Raw genomic sequence first — 26,739 nt, 5'->3', positions numbered from 1 at the left:
CTCCATCGGACCTTTGCTGTCCAAAAATCTGAGGGACTTTAGAAATAGAACATGTTTCAAATTTTTCCGCTGGAACTCCCCCAGACCCAGTTCCTATGGAGAAATCTGCTTGTCTGTATGTTAGTTCAACGGACAAAAACCGACACTAGGGCAGCTATTGGCTACTGGCTATGAACTTCCTTATTCTAGTCTGATCATACGTCATCACGTTCAAATCCGTCGGACTTTGGTGTGATTGTGTGTGGCCAAGTCCATTAATTCGGAAAGTCTGTCAGAACTTCGCCGAAAGTCCACTAGGAAGACCGTCAGACCTAGTCTGCCGGAAAGTCCGGTCGTGTGTACGTGGCATAACAGTCTGAAGGCTGTGTCTCACTTCCTATTGTGTCTCTAGGACAGAAACTGAAAGAAAATATTTCCCTGCTCTTTCCAAAAAAAAAAAAAAGGTTTTAGCTTCACATACACTTAGTTATTTCAGTTCCCCTCAGTTGCTCTTGGAATCTACCCCTTTTATAAAACAGAACGCACACTGAAATCATGTAAAATCCTTGATATATTTGAATTAAAAATGATATGTTGTGCTTAGAAAAGTATTTTGTATAGGTTTATGTAGCACCCTTGTCCTAAAAAGGGCTGCTAGTTAATTTAGCGGTGCTAGGTGGTAGTTAGCCTGGCTAGTTTGTAGTTCTAGTGATCATTTGGGTTTTCTCCTAAGTCTGGTTTACCTGTGATTCCTCTCTTATGTCAATAGGCAGTACTGTTGCCTTTGGCATTAGTATGATGAGCTACAGTGAATTCAGGTTATGAATATGCATACTTTTCTCAGCCAATCAGTAGGAGTTTCTCTGGCTGTTGGGGAAGCTGGGAGAGAGTACATATTTGGAGGAAGTCAAGTTCTTCTTTTGCCTAGGGGAATGCTGAGAAGAATGGAGTTCTGAGATGAAGTACCAGAGGAGACTTTTCATGAACTAGGGACTGTGAAGAGGCTGGGGAAAAATCAAGGGGAACTCATTCAAGGAAATTTTGTACGGTGTTATAAGTTTTGTTGCTAAAGGAGACAGCTGTGGCTATGTAGATACAGACAAAGAGAGGCTGCAACACCATTCCAGGTGATACAATAGCTGTACTGAAGATCTGGTGCTGGTTCAGTCCATGAACTGAAAGACTGTCAATGTATGTGCAAAAGAGGTGACCGTTGCTATAGTCCTGTTGTATCATGATCTATTGATGTAATGCGTGGATTTTTACAATGAAAGCATTCATACTTCTGGAGTTGGAGTACAGTCACCTCTTTTTCAGATACTTTTACGTAGATACAGAACATTTTTTGGAGTATGCTGAGCTTTTTGCATATTGTTCTGGGGTGTCCTGTGACCTAACCCTCTCTCCCACATTTTACTCCTGTTGTGAGCAATAACTGACTTTTGCATTCTAAAAGTGTCTGGCGCCAATCTTTTTCTACAAATGTCCACACCCACCATGCCTAAAAACTAGCACCCTGAGGTGAAATGTCAGCCCATCTGGGCAAACAAAAGCCGCCGGAACAGCATTAAAGTCTATGGGACACTAACATGAAAAATCAAAAGTGGTAATTTTAAAGGCTTATATGCAAGTTATTGCCATAAAAAGTGTTTGGGGACCCGGGTCCTTCCCCAGGGGACATGTATCAATGCAAATGTTTTTTTTTTTTAACGAAAGTTTTTCAGGAGCAGTGATTTTTTTAATGCCTAAAATGAAACAATAAAAATGAAATATTCCTTTAAATATCATGCCTGGGGGGTTGTCTATAGTATGCCTGTAAAGTGGCACATTTGTCCTGTGTTTGGTACATTACTGCAGCAAAATGACATTTCTAAAGGAAAAATTGTAATTTAAAACTGATCGTGGCTGTAATGAATTGTCGGGTCTTGGCAATATAGATAAAAACTCATTGAAAAAAACAGCATGGGGTCCCCACCAGTCCATTACCAGACCCTTTTGGTCTGGTATGAATATTAAGGGGAACCCCAAACCAAAAGTTTAAAAAAAATTGCGTATGGGTCCCCCCAAAATCCATACCAGGCCCCTCAGGTCTGGTATGGAAATTAATGGGAACCTTGTGCCAAATTTAAAAAAGGGGGCATAGGGGTCCTCACATGGGGGATCTGGGGGTCCCCTTCTGATAAGCACCCCGCCTGCATACCCCCCAACCACCAGGCAAGGGTTGTGGGGATGAGGCCCTTGTTCCCATCAACATGGGGACAAGGTGCTTTGGAGTCAGACCCCAAAACACCCTCCTTTGAGGGCATGTGGCCTGGTACGGTTCAAGAGGGGGGCTCTCTCTCCCCCCTCTTTTCCTGCAGCCTGTCAGGTTGCATGCTTGGATAAGGGTCTGGTATGGATTTTTGGAGGGACCCCTATGCCATTTTTTTTAAATTTTGGTGCAGGGTTCCCCTTAAAATTCATACCAGACCCTTCAGGTCTGGTATGGATTTTGGGGGGACCCCTACGACATTTTTTTTAAACTTGGCGCATGGTTCCCCTTAATTTCCATATCAGATATGTGTGCCATTGAGAAGGTGATTAGCTACACATTATCTAGTTTACAAGTAATTTTTAGGAGGGGTTGATCCTTTTTCCAACTCAGTAATTCTGTTTTTTTTTTTTTCTGACATGTTGGTGTTATATCCTTCACGTTGTAAGTTTCACTGAGTAAATGCAGCTGGATAAAGCAAAACTATTTCCTTCTTCATTTCAGGCTGCAAAGCAACAAAATATGTGTGTGTGTGTGTGTGTGTGTGTGTGTGTGTGTGTGTATGTGCGTGTGTGTGTGTGTGGGGGGGGGGTTATTTTCTCTATTCATGGTTTCATGTCACTAAAAGTCCCATGGGAGGTTTTCATTGTTTACATGTTCGGTTTGCGCCAGAACTCTCAAACATCACAAAAGTTTGGACATGAACAATGAGCCCTATTGAAGTCTATGGGACCGAAACAGGAAAAATTAAAAAGTCCCCATTTTGAAGGCTTATATTGAAGTTATTGGCCATAAAAAGGTAATAGGGGCATGGGTACCAATGCAAAAAAAAGTTTAAAAAAGATAATTTTTAAAGGAGCAGTGATTTTAATGATGCTTAAAGTGAAACAATAAAAAGGAAAAATTCCTTTAAATATAGTGCCCGGGGTGTACCCTTAGTCTGCTTGTAAAGTGGGGCATATGTACCATGTATAGAACCTGCTGCAGCAAAACTAACATTTATGAAGAAAATAAATGACATTTTCCTTATAACAAACTTTTGCACCACAGTGAGCAAGCCTTATGTGAAGAAGCCAAATTATAGTACACTAAGGCCAAGATTAACATTTTTTTTAGATAAAGTCTGGTGTCTCTTTCGCAGACTTTGGATAGAAGTAACAGGTGTGAAAAAAGTGGTCTTCGGGTGTTGTTGGCACCTTCACCCCGTAAACTTCTAGTGGTAGTCTTGATGAAAGCAAGTGTAGCACTAACCCCCGAAGGAGCTGCTGATTTTATTTGGGCTTACCGTTACCTCACCTGCTCACCTCTTTGTCTTAGGGGGGTCCCGTTGGAAAGTAGCCAAAATGATGATGAATCCGACACTTAGTCCTTTTGTGAAGATTTATTTAGGGGTAACACAAAGAAAGAAAGAAACACAGTCTTTCAATAGAGGGTTGAAGGGTAAGGGGAGTTCAGGCACCCAGTAATTGCAGGTTAGAAGTATTAGTCAGATCCAGAGGACAAACAGCTCCACAGACTGGATCCAGCAATCACCGGATAGGCCCCTCTCACTTGACCTAGTAGCCAATGAGGTGCTCAACAATGTCTCTGCCACAGACTTGTCAACTGAATTTAGAAACCTTGAGAGTTTTAGAAGAACTACCATACAGTACCAGATTCTTTCAGCCGACCCGGCGATACTGTAAGGGTATTGATCCAGGTTGCATCCTCCAACTGAGTTTCCAGGCTCCTCTAGAGACACCAGCCTTGCGCTCGGTCCTCCACTGGAAAAGTCCTCCCCTGGATCCTCCAGTTTTCTTGGCTTTTCACTGCAGGCGAGACAGCACAGGACCACCCCTGGATCAGCAGGCCCCAAGACATTTCTGAGCCCACATTCTCAGTTGCGAAGCCTCTGGCCATCCGACCCCGAGGCGCAGGACCATGTGACACCAACTCCAGGCCAGGAGGGCCATGAGGTCGGGATAGCAGACCCCGGAAAGGAACCACAAAAAATGGCATCAGTACTTTAAATACCCTCTCCCAGAATGCACAGCAGGAAAACCACTCCCACTGAACCACTTCCGAGCAAGAGGTGGCATTCAATGCATCCAGCCTGCTGCATTTCCACACTTACCGACAGTGACAGCGACACCTACGGTCAAGTGGGAACCAGCGCAACCCAGCTGGACTGGTACAGAAACCAGAACTTTTAGAGAGAATTAGTCTGAGCCAAACTACAGATTCGGACAACTAAATTTGGAAAAATAATAGCATCTGCCCATCAGGAGCAGGGCGCTACACAAGAATTGGCCTTTCTGTAAAAAAAAATTATTTGACAGCAGCTCAATTGCATACTGGGCAAGTTTTGGCCAATGGTCTATTCTCATGACCCAGAAACCCAGTGGATCATCTACTGGAAAGCTCTCCATGTCTGTTTTCACCGCTAGATAGTCTTAGCCCTTGGACACACGGTCAGAAATTCCGACCACTAAATCCGTCTGATTTTTTCAGACGGATATTGTCCGAAACTGGTGTTGCATTCACACGGTCGGACAAAGTTGTCAGAAAATCCAATAGTTCGGAACATGAAGACGTTCATTCGTTACGACGGGACTATGTTCAGGCTAGTAGCCAATAGTCTCGTAATCTGATCTGAGCATGCGTGGCACTTTGTCCGATTGGAATTCTCTACAAACGATCGGACAAAGTCCGATTGGATCACGTTGTCGGAAAATTTTATATCCAGCTCTCAAACTTTGTTGGTCGGACATTCTGATGTAAAAGGCCTGATGGAGCCCACACACGGTCGGATTATCTGACAACACAGTCCGATCTGACATTTACCATCGGAATGTCCGACCGTGTGTACAAGGGCTTACACCATTTGATACAGATGCTGCCAATGGGATGTTGATGCTAAAAGCCCTGGGCGCTGAGGACTAAAACCATTTTAAAATGCAACACTGAGGTGGCCCCCTTCTCCACAGCTCCTCCTTTGACCAACAGAAGCTTCAAAACTAGCTTTTCCATTAGACTGTGATCTACCAGAGTCTAGAAAGGCGTTACATAAACTCCTCTTTAAGGGGTCCTCAATATATTTCATCCCTTTGTGGGGACAGGGTGATTTCTGAGGCTTTCACATTGTAGTGGTGGTCAAGGAGGGTTGCCAACCAATAATGATCCTTATCTTTAGACTCTCAGGTCCTTTCACAGAATTTGACGAATAAGGGAGGCCATGCACTGCAAGAATACAGTATCTGGAACTGCCTCCTCCCAGCCACGTACTATTCCCAGGGGTTCTGGGGACAGAAAACCATCTCTTAAGGTTTGATGTATGTGTCTTCCTCTGCTTCAATGCCTCCAAAACTGCCCGAATTCTTCTTATCCTCCTCCTCCCTTTCCTCTTGAGTGTTATGTGGCCTTGGAAGAATGGTGTCTGCATAAAGTGGGCCTTGAGAGCAAAGGAAGTCCTCCTCTTGCTCTGCCTCGAGTGTCCTGTCCGTAATGCCATGCAGAGTTTGCTCCAGCAGGAACACAACAGGGATCGTGTCACTGATGCATGCGTTGTCACGGCTCACCATTCTTTGTCGTCTCCTCAAACGGTGCCAGTTCAGTGTATGCATCCTTTATCAGCAGCCATTAGCATGGGGGAAAAAAAGGAGAGGTGCCCTGAGCCTGTCCTTGAGCCATACTTACACAGGTGCTTATTGATGGCCCTCTGCTGCATGTGCAGCTGCTACAGAATTGCCAAAGTTGAATTCCACCTGGTGGGCATGTCACAAATGAGGCAGTTTACGGGGCAGAAGGAATTCCCACTGAATTTCAGTCAACCGAACACTGACTATGTATGAAGGCATGAAAGGGCCACAGACTCTTCTGACCTGCTTTAAAATATCTTGCAAACCTGAGTAAATGTTTAAGAAATGCTGCACCACCAAATTGAGGACATATAGTTACATAGTTTCATAGTAGGTGAGGTTGAAAAAAGACACAAGTCCATCAAGTCCAACCTATAGTATGTGTGTGATTATATGTCAGTATTACATTGTATATCCCTGTATGTTGTGGTCGTTCAGGTGCTTATCTAATCGTTTTTTGAAACTATCGATGCTCCCAGGTGAGACCACCGCCTGTGGAAGGGAATTCCACATCCTTGCCGCTCTTACAGTAAAGAACCCTCTATGTAGTTTAAGGTTAAACCTCTTTTCCTCTCATTTTAATGAGTGGCCACGAGTTTCGTTAAACTCCCTTTTGCGAAAAACTTTTATCCCTATTGCGGGGTCACCAGTATGATATTTGTATATTGAAATCATATCCCCTCTCAAGCGTCTCTTCTCCAGAGAGAATAAGTTCAGTGATCGCAACCTTTCCAAATAACTAATATCCTCCAGACCCTTTATCAGCTTTGTTGCCCTTCTTTGTACTTGCTCCATTTCCAGTACCTCCTTCCTGAGGACTGGTGCCCAGAACTGGACAGCATATCCCAGGTGCAGCCAGACCAGAGTCTTGTAGAGTGGGAGAATTATCGTTTTATCTCTGGAGTTGATCACCTTTTTAATGCATGCCAATATTCTGTTTTCTTTGTTAGAAGCAGCTTGGCATTGCATGCCATTGCTGAGCCTATCATCTACTAGGACCCCCAGGTCCCCTTCCATCCTAGATACCCCCAGAAGTTCTCCCCCCAGTGTATAGATTGCATTCCTATTTTTGCCACCCAAATGCATTATTTTACAATGCAAGACAAGATAAAGGGATCAAATTATAAGACACCACATCCCCAGTATAAGAGTATCAGAGGCAAACATGGCTAAGAGGTAACAAACCTCAGGACTTTTAAGGTGCCAAATATCAAGGTCTAACCACCATGGGTAAAAAAGTATAATCATTTTATTACAAAAAGGTAAAAACATGAGAAGAAAAACACAATGATACATCCAAAACAACGGACAGATTAATCAAACACGAGTATACAAGGCACTACCACTCTCAACATGTTTCACTCGTTAGAGTTTCCTCAGGAGATTGATGGTGTGACTCTTTTGTATGCTGAAATCGCAAAATGGAAACATCTCATAAATGCATACTCAGTGAATGCATCATAGTGGCTGCCGCGCTCGTGGAACCATACTTAAACCCTTGACTGGGTAAGACACTTTAACAAGCCCCATCTCCCTCCATATTTACCTTGAGCCGCCCTTAATATTTTGAGGGGACTCTGTTACAGATTAAAATTTATAATGTTTTTTTTTCTACCTAGGTGTATTGGGCAACTAAAGTTTAGGTTTATCCATACGCTGTTGCTTATGCTGTTCTTATTCCATAATATATCAGCGAGTTGCTTTATTACAACACAGTAATTGATTCAACTCTTTACCTTACAGGTAATTATTGTTGAATGGGGAAATGTGTCTCTGTCCTCTAGTTTAGCTACTCTCATCTAATATTAATCTTGAACATATAAAATTAATCTTTTAGAGAACCACCACTAGGATTGCCCTTCTCTGCAAGCATTTTAGACGGCTGTGCTGGCTAATCGGTTGTCTCTCTTTTTCAATTTTTCATTTTACCTTATTTTCATTCATCCTTGGAATTCAAGCAAATGTGGTGAGACTGGTTTCTGTTTCTATTTTTGACCATCTGTTTCTATGTCCTTGTATTTTCAATGTCTGTTATTAATCTTTATGATTGTTGCCTGGTTTTGAGATTTCCAAGCCAATATGGTTTTTTTGCTATGATGCATTCAATGAGTATGCATTTATGAGATGTTTCCATTTTTTTTTCAGCATACAAAAGAGTCACACCATCAATCTCCTGAGGAAACTCTAATGAGTGAAACATGTCGAGAGTGGTAGTGCCTTGTATACACACGTTTGATTAATCTGTCTTTTGTTTTGTATGTATTAGTGTGTTTTTCTTCTCACGTTTTTACCTTTTTGTAATAAAATTATTATACTTTTTTACCCATGGTGGTTAGACCTTGATATTTGACACCTTAAAAATCCCAAGGTTTGTTACCTCTTAGCCCTGTTTCCCTCTGATATGCATTATTTTACATTTTTCTACATTAAACCTCATTTGCCATGTAGTTGCCCACCCCATTATTTGCTCCAGTGTAGCTCTTGTCCCCTAGACAGACCAGCTGAAGCACTGCATGGCATATTTTAGCCTGACTTATTTAATTACTCCTTGAATGCTTAGGGGGTACTAGAAGTTCAAAGGACAATCTAGCAGAGGAGGGCATGGATGAAGAGGAGGAAGAGGAGAGGGTGGAGCTGACATGGTGGCAAAACAAGCTCAAGCACTGAGCCTGTCCTGCATCCTTCCTAGTTGCTCTGAACAAAAAATATAATCCCTGACCATGCTTGCTGGACCACGAGTGAGCAGTAACGTGGCCTTTACAGCTGACTTCCTTGCCCAAAATCCAAAATATTGCCTTCCATGTGATGGTAAAGACCTGGAATGGCTTTACGTGAAAAGAAATAGCAACTGGGAACCTGCCATTGTGGTACAGCACATTCTGCAAATTCACAGAAGGGGGTCGAATCCACCAGATGGAAAGGCAGGAGTTGTAAAGCCAGCAATTTTGACAAGCTGGAATTTAGAAGCTGGGCTTGGGGGTGGACGGGAGTGTATTTATTTTTTCGCTGCAGCAGCTGTAGCAGAGAAATTTGCCTGCTATACTCTACAGCTGGTGATGTGCTGTTGGCAGACATGTTACAATAGGGTGACCAGATGTCCCTGGTTTAGGGGACAGTTCCTTGGATTGAGGACACTGTCCCCGGACCAAGTCTGTCCCTGATTTTGTCCCCGGATTTGACTTCAACAGGAGCGGGGGCAATTTTAAAAGACAGTCAGTGCAAAATTTAAAATAAAATATGATTTATACACCCCCGCTCCTACTAGCTTAGGGGGTGTATTTTTTTCATTATCTGTGTCCCTTTCTGATGATGATGTGCTGGTCAGAGTGGATGGACTATTTCTTCAGTTTCCGGAACATGCCCATTCAGCTCCGCTTACATGTTATTCTGCCTTGGCTCAAATCCCGGCCAGCCGCCTGCCTGATTAACTCCTTGCCTTCCCTGGCAGAGTAATTTCCCTCCGCTCCCCACCCAGTAGTAGTCGGGGCACGGAGAGTGAGATCTGAGAGGCTGTGAGGCAGGCGGAGGCGGCGACGGGCAGAGAGAGGCAGCTGAGCTCAGCTGACGATGTCCAGCAGCAGGAATAGAGGGAAGGAGATCCAATCGTGGGGCTGCCAGTACCTTCAAGGCACCACTTTGCAGTCAGAAAAATTGCGTCTGACAATTTAAAAAAAGGGGGCAAGCAGGGGACAAAAAGGAAAACAAAAGAAAAAACGCAGCAACCATATCACACACTATACTAACAATAAACTAACAGTCTGCACTCAGCAAATGGTATGTAAAGCTGTGTTAAACACTGCACTACACTAACACACTACACTAACACACTACACTGACACACTATTGTCACACACTATACTAACAATAAACTAACACTCCACTCTGCACTTAAGAGTCACAATAAGTGCACAATAAGTGAACGGTGAACTGCTAGTAGCAAAACAAGCCCTGCTCTTTTCATCTCCACTCCAACACACTACAAGAGCTGGCTATGGGAAGTTAGCTTTTATAGTGAGTGGGATGGGACTATGAGTACTAAGCCATGATTGGAGAAAGTAATCATAACTTTGTCCAATCAGGGCTCTGACAGTGCTAATTGGCGAAGTAGTCAGTTGCAAGACTTCATCCAATTAGGGCCCTAGAATGCACTGTGAAATGCACATCCCACTGAGCTACCTGCAAAATGGGATGTTCGCTGAATGGTCAAACAGGCGAAGTTTGGATCGAACTTATGCTGAGTTTGAACTGTTCACCCATCTCTAGTATCAATAAGGATGTTGGAAGTATAGAGCCCTATATAAGCCCAGGATCTGCATTTTAAATTACTTTTGGAGACCCCCAATAACTGCAACAGCCTGTATCTATTTTTATACTTGAGCACTTAACAGTTGTATCTACATTCAATTGTTTACTCAGTCAATGTAATAGTGCAGATTGCAATGGACCTCCGATCTTCTCTAATAACAGAAAATCCCATGGCATGATATTATAAAAATATTTTATTTAAAAAAGTAAAATTAAGCAAAAAAGTTCACCAGCAAGAGGCTCCACCTGTCAACTACCACATAATTCTCTGTACTGGTGTAATGATGTCACCCATTCAGTGACTTGGCATGTTTAATTAAAGCGGAGGTCCACCCTAAAATGGACCTACACTCATCGGAATCCCCCCCCTCCGGCGCCACAATCGGCACCTTTCAGGGGGGAGGGGGGTGCAGTTACCTGGATAATCCAGGTAACTGCACCCACTTCCGGGCTAGCTCTCTGCGGAACGGGGCGTACGTTCCGCAAGCGCCCGCCCCCTTCAGCAAGTGCCCCGCTGCCTGCTGGGAAACACACAGCTCCCAGAGGCAGCGGGGACCGTCCGGATTGCGCCGCGCGGCTCGCGCATGCGCAGTAGGGAACCGGGAAATGAAGCCGAAAGGCTCCATTTCCTGATTCCCATACCCAAGATGGCGGCGGGACCCGGCAGCCGAGCGAGCGATCGGCTTCGGGTGCCGACATCGCGGGCGCGCTGGACAGGTAAGTGTCACTATTTAAAAGTCAGCAGCTGCAGTATTTGTAGCTGCTGGCTTTTAAAAAAAAAAAACGCGGAGTCCCGGTGGACTCCCACTTTAAATTCCAGATTTTTTAGGAGCTCTTGACAAAGATTGAAAGAAACACATCAAGCCTCCAAACAGATGACATCATTCCGTGTCATCTTCTGCTACTTATAGCACACATGTATATGAGTTTTTTACTCACATTATACTGTTTTTATAAAAACATTTCACAATATCAGGCTATGGAAGTTTTTGTTTTATGGGGGATTGTGATAGGACCATGTCAGTCTGCACCGGGCAACTGAGGAAAATGGAACATTGTGTGGAACAGGAAGTAAGAGAAAATCCCTCCCAAGTGAGGGAATCCCTGGTTGTCACCAAGGTCACTAGAACTTCTTGTGCATTAATCGCAGAAAAACTGCACCATGTGTGAAGTGCCATTGAAAATGAATAGTGCCCAAATATGTGTTTTATGATTGTGGTGCAATTTGAAATCAGGGGCAGAATTGCAGTGATTCTGCCCGAAATCCCAACACATCAAATGTGAATGAACCCTAAAATGTTTCTAAAGTTTTTTTTAATTAAATAAATATACACGTTAAAATAATTTAAAAAATAATAATAAACATGTACAATGATATTCGACAGAGCAGTCCGTCTTATGAGGTCCCCCACTGACACTGTCTGCTCCTCTTCTTCTGCGTCTGCTCCCATAGCAAGCTGCTTGCTATGAGGGGCAGACATGTGAACTAGAGGCTCAGCCCCCCACCCTCTGCTCACAGGATTTGATTGACAGGAGGAGGAGCCGATGGCTCCCACTGCTGCCCAATCCTCCTGTGAGATGAGCAAGACAGGGGTGAAAAGCTGCAGCGCTGGATCAATACAGGACTCAGGTAAGAGTTTGGGGGTAGGATGGGGCAACCCCTTTCATGATTGCTCACGCAGATACTTCTGGCCAGTAACTCCTCTGATCCAGCACAGGTAGAAATTGCCAGCACATAGATCAGAGTTGTGGGAAGTACTCAACAGGTCTGCCAACGACAGGAGGCAGAAAGCTACATGAGGGAGTGGAGACAACACCAGTCACCCTGCACAAATGAGTGATGTGAGCTTAGATCCATCCTAACCTTCTGAGGCCGGCTGACAACCAACCCTTACATCTGATGCTGTTTATACACGCAGGGCTGTCTTAAAGCATGGGCACTCCTGGGCACTGCCCAGGGGCCCTAGGTGCATGGGGACTCCATGATAATCTTGCATTACATTGTACTTGCCAAATGTCCCCGATTTTCTGGGACAGTCACGTTTTATTAAGATGTCCGGGGATGTCTGTGTCTAATGGCGTGTACACACGTAGCCGACTATCCGGCGGACTTCCCACCGGACTGTCCGCCAGACTTTCCGAACGGGCTACTTGCCCACACACAGCACTTTTTCAGCGGACTAATACGGCGTACTAAGTCCGCCGGACTATCCGCCGTACTTTTGAAATGAACAGACTCGCCCACACACGCGGAGGAAAGTCCGCTAATTTTGAGCGTGTCTCCAGGTAGACGGGGCCCGCGAAGGAGATGTCGCTGGCCCCACCACCTGGTATGGACTTAAAGGGGAACCCCAATGCCAAAATCGGCGTGGGTGCCCCCCAGGTCCACATCAGACCCTTGTCCGAGCATGCTACCCGGCCGGCCAGGAAAGGGGGGGACAAGCGAGCACCCCCCCTCCTGAGCCGTACCAGGCCGCGTGCCCTCAACATGGGGGGTGCCTTGGGGAAGGGGGGCCGCGCGGCCCCCCCACCCCAAAGCACCTTGTCCCCATGTTGATGAGGACAAGGGCCTCTTCCTGACAACCCTGGCCGCTGGTTGTCGGGGTCTGCGGGCGGGGGACTTATCGGAATCCGGGAGCCCCCTTTAATAAGGGGACCCCCGGATACCGGCCCCCCACCCTATGCGAATGAGTATGGGGTACAATGCATTAGATGACTTATGATAAATCAATAGTAACAGTGCACCATTACATGGTTTTATAGATATTTACTATTTCCCCAGTATTCAAGGAAGTTTTTGAGTGTGGCAATTTCTTACATCTTAGTAAATTTTTACCAGCCATTGCAAATGGGAAAAAGTTTTTTATCTTAATGCAAGTGTAGCGCTACTCCCCTGGGGCTGCTGGTAACAGCTAGATCTTCCCTACAGTGTAGAGGCTGCTAGACACCCACAAAGCAGTCCATCATTCTGGCTCTAATGATTCAGTCTAGTTGTTGTCTTTTTTGGTAATTTATTGCTCAAAGAAATTTACCAGGAGAGGGGTTTAGGGCATGGGATACTCCACAATGCTCAGCACTTGATAATTAGAGGACAATCCTCTCCTTGAGCAATAGAAGGTGTTGATCGGTCTAAGGTCTTACAGCTGAAGACCATAGGGCAAGTCTTTTTAGGCATCTGGTTACCTTGTGTTGATGAACAACTACTGGTACCCAGTGCAGTTTCCAGAACAATACACAGTCAGAAAGATCAGTTTAGGGTGTTTGCTCACAAGTCTTCAGGACAGCTTCCATCTTCCAGCTTTCTCCGGACATGGTCCAGTGAGTGAGATGGTACCTCTCCAGATTAGAGCCCTTGTGGTGAGGTTCTGCAATCAGCTTCTCCAAGTCCATTAAGGCCCTCAGCTCTAACACAGCTGAGACCTCTAGAGCAGTGTACAGTCCATAGGATGCCTGATGGCAGCATCCCCTCTGGCTCTGAAACCCTCCTGGGGAGAAGGAGCCCAGCTCTTCAGTGCTGCAGACTATTTCTGACTTTTCCAGACTCTTTCTATACACTGATCTCCAGGAATTGGATGGGATCTGATAAATATTCAGGCTGGTCATTGTGAATCTCCTGCCCTAAGCTCTGGAAGCTTCTTCCAGAGGCAGGGGGAAGCGACCAAACTCCCAGCCTGTGAAATCCTGAAGAGATCCAGGCCAAACAATCGCTGCTTTCTTGATTTCAGAAGGAACCATAAACTATAAAGTGCTACACAAGGAATTAATTTAAAAAATCTTTTAGTTTTAGAACCACTTAATTCAAAGTACCTTCTATTGCTCTCATCCTAACCTAAATCTCCCAATTCCTTTTTTTTTTTTTTTTTTTTTGCTGCTGGAATACGTCCTGCTAGAGGATTACTACAAAGTTGCCCATGGTTCCAGTTTTGTAGGAATGTAGCCACCTAATCAAGTGAAATGTCCTTCCTGTTCCCAAGTGGCCATAGTCACCATGTAATGACATTAAGACAGTAGGACGATGTTTTTCCAGGAGAAACAGCTGCCACCTCTCCTCCTTTTCTCCAGACGGGCAACGCCTGTATAACACTCCATCTCTGATTTGCAACCAGTCCCATTCTCTGTGCAGAGTCTTTTCTTCCTTTATGGGGCTTTTCAGCAACAGTCTGGGATCCTGCTTGTTCAAAGCCTGCAGCACCAAATTACCTAATGGGTCCTGCTCTTGATCGCTCATCAAATCTCTCTTCATCAGTTGGGGTAGGCCTTCTCCTCTCACCTGTCAATCCACAGTAGCGTCTTGGTGTCCCAGAAGGGTGAACCTCAATGTATTTAGCAGCCACTCCTCCTTTCATCTTCTGGTCCAGGCCCTGACACAAGGCTCACGCTACTTCTTCAGCTACATACGTCCATCCCTCTGGGTCTTCTTCCTTCCTATGAGGACTGCGAGACAAAGCATCCGAAAAAATTGTTTTTTTGTGCGTTGCGCTGCTGGATTATATATGTCCTGGATGGGGGGAGTGAGGAAGGAAAAAAGAGGGGGTTTTTTATGGGGGAGGGGAAAAAGGTTTGGGGGAAAAAAAACCGCTGAAGTTGATAAATTGGTGTGGCGGATTTAGGGATGTCAAGTCTGCTTATCACAGAGTTTTGCAATCCTTGCTGTGTATGTCAGTAAATGCAGCAGAAGTAATGGATAGCTGGCAGGATCACAAATTATAGTCCACAGTTACTGGTTGTGGAAAATAGTCATAGAAAGGGGATGATTTCTTTAGCACAGGCAGGTAGGCAGCATGTTCAAGGATAGAAGGCAGTATTGTTGAATCAAAGACATTTAATTTGTGAAGTTATGCACTCACACTCTACCAGAAGGTTTCAGGCACATCATGTATCTAGAGGGCATTGCAGGGCTCTCGAGGAGAAGCGGTAACTCGTTCGGCTGTATCTCTCGTCCGGTGGCGCCGGTGGTTCCCAGCGTCGCACGGCTTGGTGTAACAGCGTCAGGGAGGTCCGTTCGTCCGTTCGTTGTTATGTTGAGGGGCGCACTGCGATGACGTTTCGTTGTGGTTTACGTTGCACGCGTTCGGAGCATGCGTGCTCCTTCATCAGGCATCTGGGTTACTATGTTTGGAGTGGTTTAAATAGGGAAAGGGGGCAGTTCTAATTAGTCGTTTAGGTTCCACCTTATGGGGCGGAGCTGTTCCGACCAAAGCATGGTGTTGATTGCTCATGTGTTGCAGGCTGGTTGTATGTGATTGTTGTGTGTGTGTCCATCAATGTATGTGGATACAAGTTGGATAGTGTGGACAAGATGTGGGAAAAAGTGATAAGAGTTGGAACTTTTTTATTTATTTAATTGTTTTAAAAATGGTTTTAAAAAATTATGAAAATACTTGTTAAAGGTATAAAATAGAAGTGGATTTTGCAAGAATTAAAAGAAGGTTGTTAAAAGTTGAAAAAATACATAGAAAATACATATAAAAAAATATATATATATATAAAAAATATATATAAAAAATATATAAAGAATCAATAAAAATAGAGGTAAAAATAAGGATAAAATTACAATAGGAATAAAAATAACAATAAAAAAACAATAAAAATAAAAATAAAGATAAAGATAAAAATAAAAATAAAAATAAAAATAGAACTAGGAATAAAAATAAAATTAAAATGAAAAAGGGGCAAAAAATTGTTAATTAAATTGCTGAAGGTATATCTCTATGGTGGGTATTATGACATAACATGGTGAGAGACATGTATATTGATAGGATTTGATATTGTGAGAATTTGGTACTGTAAAATACAATAAAATGGTGTTAAAATGAGACGTGGATGTTAAAGCAGAACATACACATACATATATATATATATATATATATATATATATATATATATATATATACGTACACATACACACACATACACACATACATATATATATATATATATATACATATATATATATATATATATATATATACACATACATACATACATACGCATGCACACGCACTCGTACGTGTGTGAACCCGCTTATAGTGGGATCAGAAAAAGGCGCGTGGATACTGATTTGTGGAGGTGAGGGCGACTAATTAGAACTGCCCCCTTTCCCTATTTAAACCACTCCAAACATAGTAACCCAGATGCCTGATGAAGGAGCACGCATGCTCCGAACGCGTGCAACGTAAACCACAACGAAACGTCATCGCAGTGCGCCCCTCAACATAACAACGAACGGACGAACGGACCTCCCTGACGCTGTTACACCAAGCCGTGCGACGCTGGGAACCACCGGCGCCACCGGACGAGAGATACAGCCGAACGAGTTACCGCTTCTCCTCGAGAGCCCTGCGATGCCCTCTAGATACATGATGTGCCTGAAACCTTCTGGTAGAGTGTGAGTGCATAACTTCACAAATTAAATGTCTTTGATTCAACAATACTGCACTTAGATTGGCGCTGTTTTTTCTTCTGTTTATATGAGACAAAGCATCCGCATCTCCATTCCCAACTCCGGTAGAGGCAATCAAATACCACCAAAAGAAAGCTATATTTGTGGGAAAAAAAGGACGTCAATTTTGTTTGGGTACAGCATCGCACAACTGTGCAATTGTAAGTTAAAGTGATGCAGCGCCGAATCGCAAAAAATGCTCTGGTCACTCAGCAGCCAGATCTTCTGGGGCTGAATAGGTTAACCACATTAGGACCGAGCCTCCTTCTGAGATTTGTTGTTTAAAACTGTTTTTTTTGCTAGAAAATTACTTACAACCCCCAAACATTATACATTTTTTTCTTAACACCCTAGAGAATAAGGGTGTTAGGAAGGCGGTCGTTGCAATACTTTCTGTCACACCGCATTTGCGCAGCGGTCTTACAAGTGCACTTTTTTTGGAAAAATACACTTTTTTGAATTAAAAAATAAGACAACAGTAAAGTTAGCCCATTTTTTTTTATATTGTGAAAAAATATGTTACGCCAAGTAAATTGATACCCAACATGTCACTCATTAAAATTGCGCCCGCTCGTGGAATAGCGACAAACTTTTACCCTTAAAAATCACAATAGGCTATGTTTAAAAAATTCTACAGGTTGCATGTTTTACGATACAGAGGATGTCTATGGCTAGAATTATTGCTCTCGCTCTACTGATGGTGGCGATATCTCACGTGTATGGTTTGAAAGCCGTTTTCATATGTGGACGCTACTCACATATGCGTTCGCTTCTGCATGCGAGCTCCTCAGGAAAGGGTGCTTTAAAAAAAAAAAAAAAAAAATTTCTTATTTATTTTTTCTTATTTTATTTAAAAAAAAAAATGGTGTCAATTGTATTCCTATTACAAGGAATGTAAACATCCCTTGTAATAGAAAAAAAGCATGACAGGACCTCTTAAATATGAGATCTGGGGTCAAAAAGATATGGAGACAGGTGGGGGCCATCTTCCACTCACTCATCTGCATGTCAGGCCACAAGAAGAACCCAATTTCCCACCGCGAATCCACCGCAGAGACCACTTTTATCTTAAACTGGACCGCTCACTGAAGAAGAGGATACCAGGATTATGACAGCTAGCTGCTGCCATAACAACGATATTCCGATTCAAACAGCCAACGTATAACAATGGTGGGCGATCCGAAAGTGGTTAAGTACCTTGCCAATGAGGCCTCAACACACAGACCAAAATGCAGTATATTATTCTTTACATTCAAAAACACAGTGTAAAGTCTAGCATATAATCAATGGCTCCCCCTAGGCTACAATTCAAAGTTCAACTTATAAGTAGAGCAGCAATGCTTGGAATTATATATATATATATATATATATATATATATATATATATATATATATATATATATATGCAAATTCCAGTTAAAAGTGGTAAGTGGACAATTATCAAGGGGGACCCCAGGAACTCAGAACGTGGGGGGTGGGACCACCTTCCACAGAAAGAATACACTAAGGTAAGGGGGGTGGGTGCCCACCAAATGCAGCTTTACTCTGCCCGTGAATGCAGCCTCACTGTGCCCACAAATGCTGCCTCACCGTGCCCACCATTGCAGCCTCACTGTGCCCATCAAATGCAGCTTTACTGTGCCGTGAATGCAGCATCACTGTGCCCATTAATGCAGCACCTCCTGTGCCCCATGTCCCAGTCTGCAGTCCCTGTCTGTGGGAAGGTGTGTTGTTGATGCTCGGTACGGTACCTTGCATGCCAGCAGGATATCCATGACGGGCAGCAGCTGGCAGGGTCTGTTCTCGTTTTGTATGGGGACGGTGCTCCTTCCAGAGGATCTGTTTGCTGTGAGATGAAGTGGTCCCTGGCCACCTGCACCTTCAGCCGTCCTCATTTTCTGGCCCCAGTCAGCCTGTCCTCTGGTCCTGGGGAAGTGGAGAGCCCTAGATGGGAGCTGGAGAGAAGGGGGAGCAGAGAGTACTGGCGGGGTTGGAGAACACATGGGTAGGGGCAAAGAGCAGGGGGTAGTTGAGATCACAGGGGTGGGGAGCGGAGAGCGCTGGGGGGGAACTTGAGAGTACTGGGGGAGCCAAAAAGAACAGGGGTGGAGAGCATGGTAGGCTGAGAGCACTGAGGGGGCTAAGAGTTTGGGGTGGAGAAGAGCACTAGGGGGCAGAAAAACAGGGGGGGAGAGCATGGGGGCTGGAGAGTACTGGGGGGGTACAAAGAGTAGGGGAGAGTGGAGAGCAATGGGGGGGAGAGCTTGAGAGAACCAGTGGGGGCCAGAAAGAACAGGGGGAAAAGCACGGGGGACTGGAGAGCATTATGGGAGGTGGAGAGCATTGGCAGGGTTGGAGAGCACATGGGTGGGGGCAAAATGCAGGGGGGAGTGGAGAGTGCTGGGAAGAGCCAAAAAGAACAGGAGTGGAGAGCATGGGGGTAGAGAGCACTGGGGGGGGGGGGGCTGGAGAGCGATGGGTGGAGCTTGAGAGCACCAGGGGGCCAGAAAAAACAGGGGTGGGGAGAATGGGGGGCTGGAGAGTGATGGGGAGAGCTGGAGAGCACTGGGGGGATGAGAAAGAACAGGGGGGGGAGCGCTGGGGGGAGTGGAGAGCACTGAGGGGAAGAACAGGGATGAGAGCACTGGGGGGAGTGGAGAGCACTGGGGGGAGAACAGGGGGGAGCACTGGGGGAGTGGAGAACAGGGGGGAGAGCACTGGGGGGAGTGAAGAGCACGGGGGGAGAGGAGCGCACTGGGGGGAGTGGAGCGCACTGGGGGGGAAGAATGGGGGGAGCACTGGGAGGAGTGGAGCGCACTGGGGGGGAGAGCACTGGGGGAGTGGAGAACAGGGGGGAAAGCACTGGGGGAGTGAAGAGCACTGGGGGGAGTGGAGCGCACTGGGGGGGGAGAACGGGGGGAGCACTGGGAGGGGTGGAGCGCACTGGGGGGGAGAACAGGGGGAGAGCACTGGGGGGTGGGAGAAGAGCACTGGGGGGAGGGGGGAGAGCACTGGTGGGAGAGCGGGGGGTGGAGAGCACAGGGGGGAAAAAAGCACTGGGGGGATCACTGAAGGGGGTGAAGAGCACTGGGGGGGAGAGCAGGGGGGGTAAAGAGCACTGGGATGGTGGCTAGAGCAGGCTGGGGAGAGCAGGTTGTGGGGGCAGAAATAACAGGGGTGGAGAGAACTGTGGGGGGGGGGGCTGGAGAGTGTGGTGGGGAAGGAGAGCAGAGGGGGGCCGGGAGCACAAGGTGAACTGTGGGGGCTCTCCTGTATTTCAAGGCTGATCCAGCTAACAGAGTCCCTTCCTCCTCCAAACTATATCTCCCACAATACTTTGCTGCATTCCTTCTCAGGAATAAGGAAAGACTCCTGACAGAGCCCAGCAGCTACTAGAGGGAGCCAAACTCATTTGTAACAACAACTGTTCAACTGTAATAACTATAGTAGCAAACCCTTGGCTACAATAGATTACAATGCCAGTAAGTAGTGGATTTTTATTATTTTTAGGGAGTAAAGATGGATCAAAATTTGACAGCTTCAGCAGGGAATTGTGTCAGGAAGGCTTGTTGGAAATGTTTTCTTGATCAGCAGCTGCAGCCAATGATCAATATATTCTGACAGTGAAAAGTTCCCTCTTTAAAATAGAATGTATCAGTGGGGAGGATTTATCTATCCACCTCGTTTGTTTGGATAGAGGAATACATTTTTTTTTTGTTAGTTTTTTTCGTTCAGCCTGCTGACGGACTAAATGAAAAAAAAAAAAAAAGATCCATCTATGGTCAGCCTAAGGATATTGTCATTTTAGATCCCTTTCGTATGAGGCTGAATCCATTCCGCTCAGCAGGGGATCCACTCATAGATCTCTAGCTGATCAGAGTTGAGGGGGCGGATGACACATCCGTGTCCATTCAGTTTCTGCAGAGATGACACAGACAGAGCCCGCTCTGCTCTATGGGCAGTTGGGTTTAAATGGACTCCTCTGTTTACACCTGACTGTCCTCCGATCCGATCTGCCTAGAAGGAGGAGAACACATCCCATTCTATTTTTTTTAGCCCACCAGATCAGACCCGAAGGAAGGCAGGTGCAAACACACACAACTTCGCTTACACCCACTTGCCAATAGGAATGCATGAACTTTCTCATCAGTTCCGCCTGAAAAACTGAGGCAGACCTGATTGGATCACCCAAGTGAAAAAGGCCCTTTTCTGAACATGCAAAACTCAAATTGTGTCTGACTCCTGCTGAATTGGTTTAAATTTGATCTGTTGTTGGCCCCGTTAGCACCTCCTGGCTCAATAAAACTCAAGTGAAAAATACCTATTGATATCTTTTGAGAGCTCCCTGTGCTCTCTGCCTGTCTACAATGAGAGGTTATATAGATGAGGTGGAGAGAGGAGATGAGGCAAGGTCTGTATACTTTCTAATGAATCAGAAATGAAGTAGGCAGGGCTGACACCACATGCTTTGAAATTCAGAGTCAAAATTACTGTGATTTTTTGAAACCCAGTTAAGTTACTAAGATTTCTGGAGAATCATGACTAAGAATAGTGATTGATTCCAAACCAGATCAGAAAAATTACTCCATGTGGTGTAAGTATTAGTTGAACCAGATTGGAACATTGTGTGATCTGATCTTGGGAAAGTTAATTACTGATATTTGTTATACTTCTATAATTAATACATTAGGGACACCTCTTCTGCCATTTGTTTATTGACTACTCTTGCTACAGAGTACTCTCACTCATTTTTAATAGCAAAACTGAGCTACTAAAAATCATCCATGTAGTTCTAAAGTAGGGGCTCATTCACAATACTTTGCTGCAATAAGGCACACATTACCGCATGCATAGTACTGTGCATTATGCATGTTGGTGTGATGCGGTGCCATTCAGTCTCAATAGCACATCACCACACATGCGCAATGCACCTGCACTATCCTGTGCCGTCAAAATGTTGCATGCACCTTTTTTTGGCACATTAGGGAGCCCATCCGCAACCTTATTGCAAAGCATGTTAACGCATGACCTTACACTATGAACACATGTAGCAGGTGCCCTGTATATCCCTCGGCCTGGCCAAGCTGGCCGAGGTTTTTTTGTGAAAGAGAAACCTGCCTGTCAGCGTCTGTGGGGGATTTTCCCCCCTCCCTTTTTTCTCTTCAATGACGCACACAGACACACAAAGCTGCTCATTTTGCACCCTCCCCTGTGTCCCTGTTGGCAAGAGAAGGAGAGCCAATGACTGGAGCAAATCAGAAGGACTTTAACAAGCAGCAGCTGCAAAGGATTCTGGGACATGTAGTCCCCATCTAAAATGGCTACACAGCTTTCTATGGAGACAGGACTACAAGAGCCAGCCTGCTCCGGGGGCAAATGCGCTAGAGACTCCATCTTGCAGATCTGAAGAGATTGTCAGACAACACGAGCCAAGGGAAGAGAGTGGATTTAGGGGAGAGGTGCTGCCTCCCAGGTCAGTCTGCTGCATGGTTTCAGGCATCCACAGCCAGTCAGGGACATCCAGCCTGTGAGAGGGTGCATATCCAGATGCACCTGCATCAACGGTGTGAGGCATTTCAGTGTGAGTAGACCAGTCGGTTCACTAGAAGAGCCTTCCTGTTCCAGGACGTTCATAGGGGCCTTGACCGCAGGATTGGATGAGAGGGAATTTGGCCATTTACAGGAAACAAGGACACTGCACACAGATCGAGTTGTATGGACACTGTATACAGACATCATTGCTGTTAGTCACCTTGCTGACACTTGTAGTGCCACGGGACACCAGGCCATTCAGATACAGAGACACTGTATACAGACACTATTGTCCTTTCATCTTGCTGAGAAAGATCCTGCATTCTTTGGTGTCAGGAGACAGAAGAGAGAGGTCTGACATAAAGAGGGTCAGCCTTCTGCTCTCCTCCTGCCCGGACTCTTAGAGACAAATTTGAGTAGAGGTAACCAATCTGATATAAAGTGTCATATTGTGATTTATTTGCCATATAAGTGTGCCTCTGCTCTTGGGGAATCCCCTGAAAGCAGTCTGAATATAGTATTGAGCTATATTGTTTTAAATCTCAGTTGTTGCTCTCCAGTTGATTACTTGAATATAATATATACTAGTATATATATATACTATATATACTGTTATATATACTGTTACTTTTCCACAGAAATATTGCAGTACAGACAATTTCTGTGTTTTATCAGAACATGTGTGCTTCTCATTGGTCATTGCACTTACAGTATTGCCAGGTCTGCCAAGAGGGGCAAAGGCTGTTATTCGGGTTGAGAGGCAGAGTATGCAACAAACTTACTTAAGCAGCTCCTGTGAGGGTAGCACTACACACGCATGTGCTTTCATAGTGCAACAGTGTGAATGGGCCCTAAACTGTAGACATAGCCTATTTTTTTAACTTTACCCAATAAGTTACAATAGAGTAACACATTAAACAAGAACTGTGCTCTGCTCATGCATGGACCAGTCATTAGCAAACTACCTGTTGGTATAGTACAATTTCCTTAGCTGACATCCAGCCTATATTTTTAAAATGCATCTAGGGACTTGTTCAGATGAGTGGCAGCTCTTACAAGCCCTCTGAAAAGTGATGTGCGGTAGAGGCATTTTGACAGACAGTGCGGATATGTTGTATATGCCACTCCACTGCCCTACAACCCTTCCATACACTAAAAAAGATTAAAAGAAGCAAAAAATAAGATCCACTACCCTAGATGGCATCATAAAAAAAGTTTCATCTTAGGACAGTTTGCATTTGTAGTTTAGACTGAAAACTGAAAGGTACCCTGCAAAGGCTATCCAATTGTTCACCCTTGCCCCTGTGGCCGGAGTACACAACTTCATCACTCATACTTGGCAGACCTCGCTGAGAAGCAGCATCTAACTTGTGCTGATAACTTCATCATCTTTTACGATATAAGTACCACTTACTACATACAAACTTGGAACTGCACTTTTTTCTGGAACTTTACCCTTTTGGATTATGTGTGGTCCCTCAGGGACCGGAATTAGTAGCCTGCACACAAGTTTGGTGTATTAATTTGAGCTTTTTAGCAGTGAGAGAGAGGTCACTTCAAGACATGGGGAGTTATTTACTAAAGGAAAATCCACTTTGCACTGCAAGTGTACTTGAAAGTGCATTGAAAGTGAACTTGGAAGTAAAGTCCGAGGGGGACATGCAAGGAAAATAAAAAACAGCATTTTAGCTTGCAAATAATTGGATGATAAAATCAGCAGAGCTTCCCCTCATTTCAGGACTAACCCTTAGATTTAGAGCGACTGCACTTCCAAGTGCACTTGCAGTGCAAAGTGGATTTGCCTTTTGTAAATAACCCCCATGGTTTCATAATAGCCTTTATCAATTGCATGGAGATATATGGCTTACAGACCGTGAAAGATTTCCTGCCTAATACACCTCCTCTGGACCAGTGTTTACTCATTGTACTATTCTGGCTACCGCTTCATCCAATCATTGAATACACCAAGGGACTAGCACTTATTCCATCTTATCTAAGTGACCTTTTCCAAGATTCAGGTCCTATTACCCCAGGACCCATCTCATTCTGGAAGTCAGCCAAGTATTATCCCACACATATGCATGCATAACAATCATCCTTCTTATTGTTGTTACCCAGGATGTTTACCAATATAGTGTATATTTTTTGTTAATTGCTTTATATATTTTTTTCGATTACTGGATGTGGGCATGTATGCTGAACATTGAATTTTTAACTGCATGAATGTCACGTTTGCATGAACACATTTTATCATATTGGCTGTTTTCTATGCCAGTGATGGCGAACCACTCCAGATGTTTTGGAATGGAAACGTGGTTCCAAAACATCAGGAGTGCCAAGGTTTGCCATCACTGTTCTATGCTTTTTGATACAATAAACTTTTGTTGACATTTTTTGTACAGTGGGCTGAGGTTATATTTATATATATTTATATTTTTGGTGTTGGTAAAGCTCATACAGGGTTTTTATCTCAAGTTGTCTACTCTGCAATGGATGCTAAAGTAACAAACAACTGGCAGAGCTGAAGTTTGCACATGTATGGCACCACCTAGAGGCCAACAAGGACAACTACGGCGTGTGCACATCTGTATGGATGTCGAGGATGCAGTTTTCCCATAACAAGGATGAAAGCCTCTTCCATCCCCCAATATACAGTAGCAACTGGGAGAAGGTGTTTTCTGTGTCACACCATCACAGACATCACAGTGTTCAATGCATGCCACGTTTTTTTTTTTATAATGCAGACAAATACTAAAGTGTATGTCCAGCCAAAACATTTTTCTTCCTTGTTGGATAGAGTGGGGAAGGATTAGTATGTGAAGTTTCTGTTAACTTCCCGCTCTGCTGACATAGTTTCACCAGGAAGTAAGGGGAAATCTGAAAAAATGGATGTAGACAGCAATGAAAAGCTGACGGTATATTTCTCTACAAAAAAAAAAAGTGTTTGGGCTCATTTATATGTGCAGCAGCCCTTGCCGTCTCTCTGAGAAGAGATCCGCAGTGGATCGCCTTTCAAAAGCATTTCACAGGCAGTAGGGATGCAATATGTTTTAACATTGAAAATCCAGACCCAAAGCACAATTTTTCTTGTTAATAAATGGCAAATGGGAAACATATAAAAAAGTTAATGTGCACTGACCTTAGTAAAAACGGATGAAACTGTGTTCAGTTCAACCACCCAATTAAAAACATAAATAAATAATAATAAATAAAAAAAATAATAAATACATTTTCCCTGCACATTCGGGCAGTGGAAATAAATGCAGCTTCACGCTATTCACTAAACACAGTAACTATTTGTTATGCTAAATAAATCAGTCACCACCCCATTAGTAAATAAGCAAATAAGTCCTACTAACGTCAGCATTGCAAGTATAGAGTAAATGAGGGGGTGCAGGCTAAAATTTAAAATAGTAATAAACCTCAATGACTTTATTACCAAATACACTGAGCACAATAAAATACACATTACCCAGTAAACTATTTATTCAAATTCTTATCCCAGCACTTGAGTTTTGCCTTTCTTGTTGGTATGTGGTGAGTGGATTATTTTTTTTATTTTTCTGTAATAATCAATGAATGAATAATAAAAATAAATGTGTGCATCCACTCTTATTTTCATAACTCAATGGTCTCCCCAAGTAGAAGAGTCAACTGTAATAGAAACTTATAGTGGCAAAGACATGGAGGCTGGTATTTTCTGAAAATGCTAATTGCCTAGAAATCTCTGGCTTTGATACTTTCTAAATCACTGACCTGGAACAACCACATAGCTCCCAACTGTCCATGATTTCAAGACGCTGTCCCTGATTTGGAACTAAGTCCCTCTGTCCCCCTTTCCACCCCATTTGTCCCTAATTTTGGTCTGATTTATATAGTTGTATATAAAATGCAATATTTAGCTTTCAAAAAGTGTTTCACAGTGCTAAACCATTCATCCAATTTCTAAATTGCTACATTTGTAAATGTCAAAAACAGTATAAAGGAAAAGTAGTGGTTAAAAAAAAGCACTTGCGGGTTTAATTTATCAGTTTTTTTTGTATACATTTGTCCTTTAAAGAGCGTGACAGGGGTGTGTCCTATGCCTATATACTTTTGCTAATAGGTGGCCCTCGTTCCTATATCAAAAAGTTGTGAGCAGTGGCGCTCAATTTTTTGGGGGGGGGGAACGGCAAACCTGGCCCCCTCACAACACCTCCAGTTGCACGATTGATCTCCTCTTCGCTTGCCCATTCTCCCGCCACCCGCCAGGCCACCCACCAGCCCATCTCAAGACCCGTTTTCTGATTGGCCAGGAGGAGAAGCAGGAATACATTAGCAACTATTAATTTGCTAATGTCAAACAAGTAGGTGTGCTCGGGGCACAGTGCTCTGGACCCATATATCACCCTTTTTGAAGCCAATTAGGGCCTCATGCTCTAATTGTGTGCTTAAAAAAAAAAACATAGAAATCGATGCACCTGGTGCCCTACATGGAGAGGCTTGGCACATGGATTAGGGTGGCGACACCCCTGCGCCCCTTATGAGCGGCCACAACTGGTTGTGAGGTATACAACCATGCAACAAGAAAGTCAGAAGGCACTCCTTTATTTTTCTGGGTCAGTAACTGAGAA

The sequence above is a fragment of the Lithobates pipiens genome, unplaced genomic scaffold, assembly GCF_037356315.1.
Source record: "Lithobates pipiens isolate NorthernLeopardFrog02 unplaced genomic scaffold, aLitPip1_a1.2 Scaffold_22, whole genome shotgun sequence".
NCBI classification, from domain to species: Eukaryota; Metazoa; Chordata; class Amphibia; order Anura; family Ranidae; genus Lithobates; species Lithobates pipiens.
Note: the sequence above shows the minus strand (reverse complement) of the source record.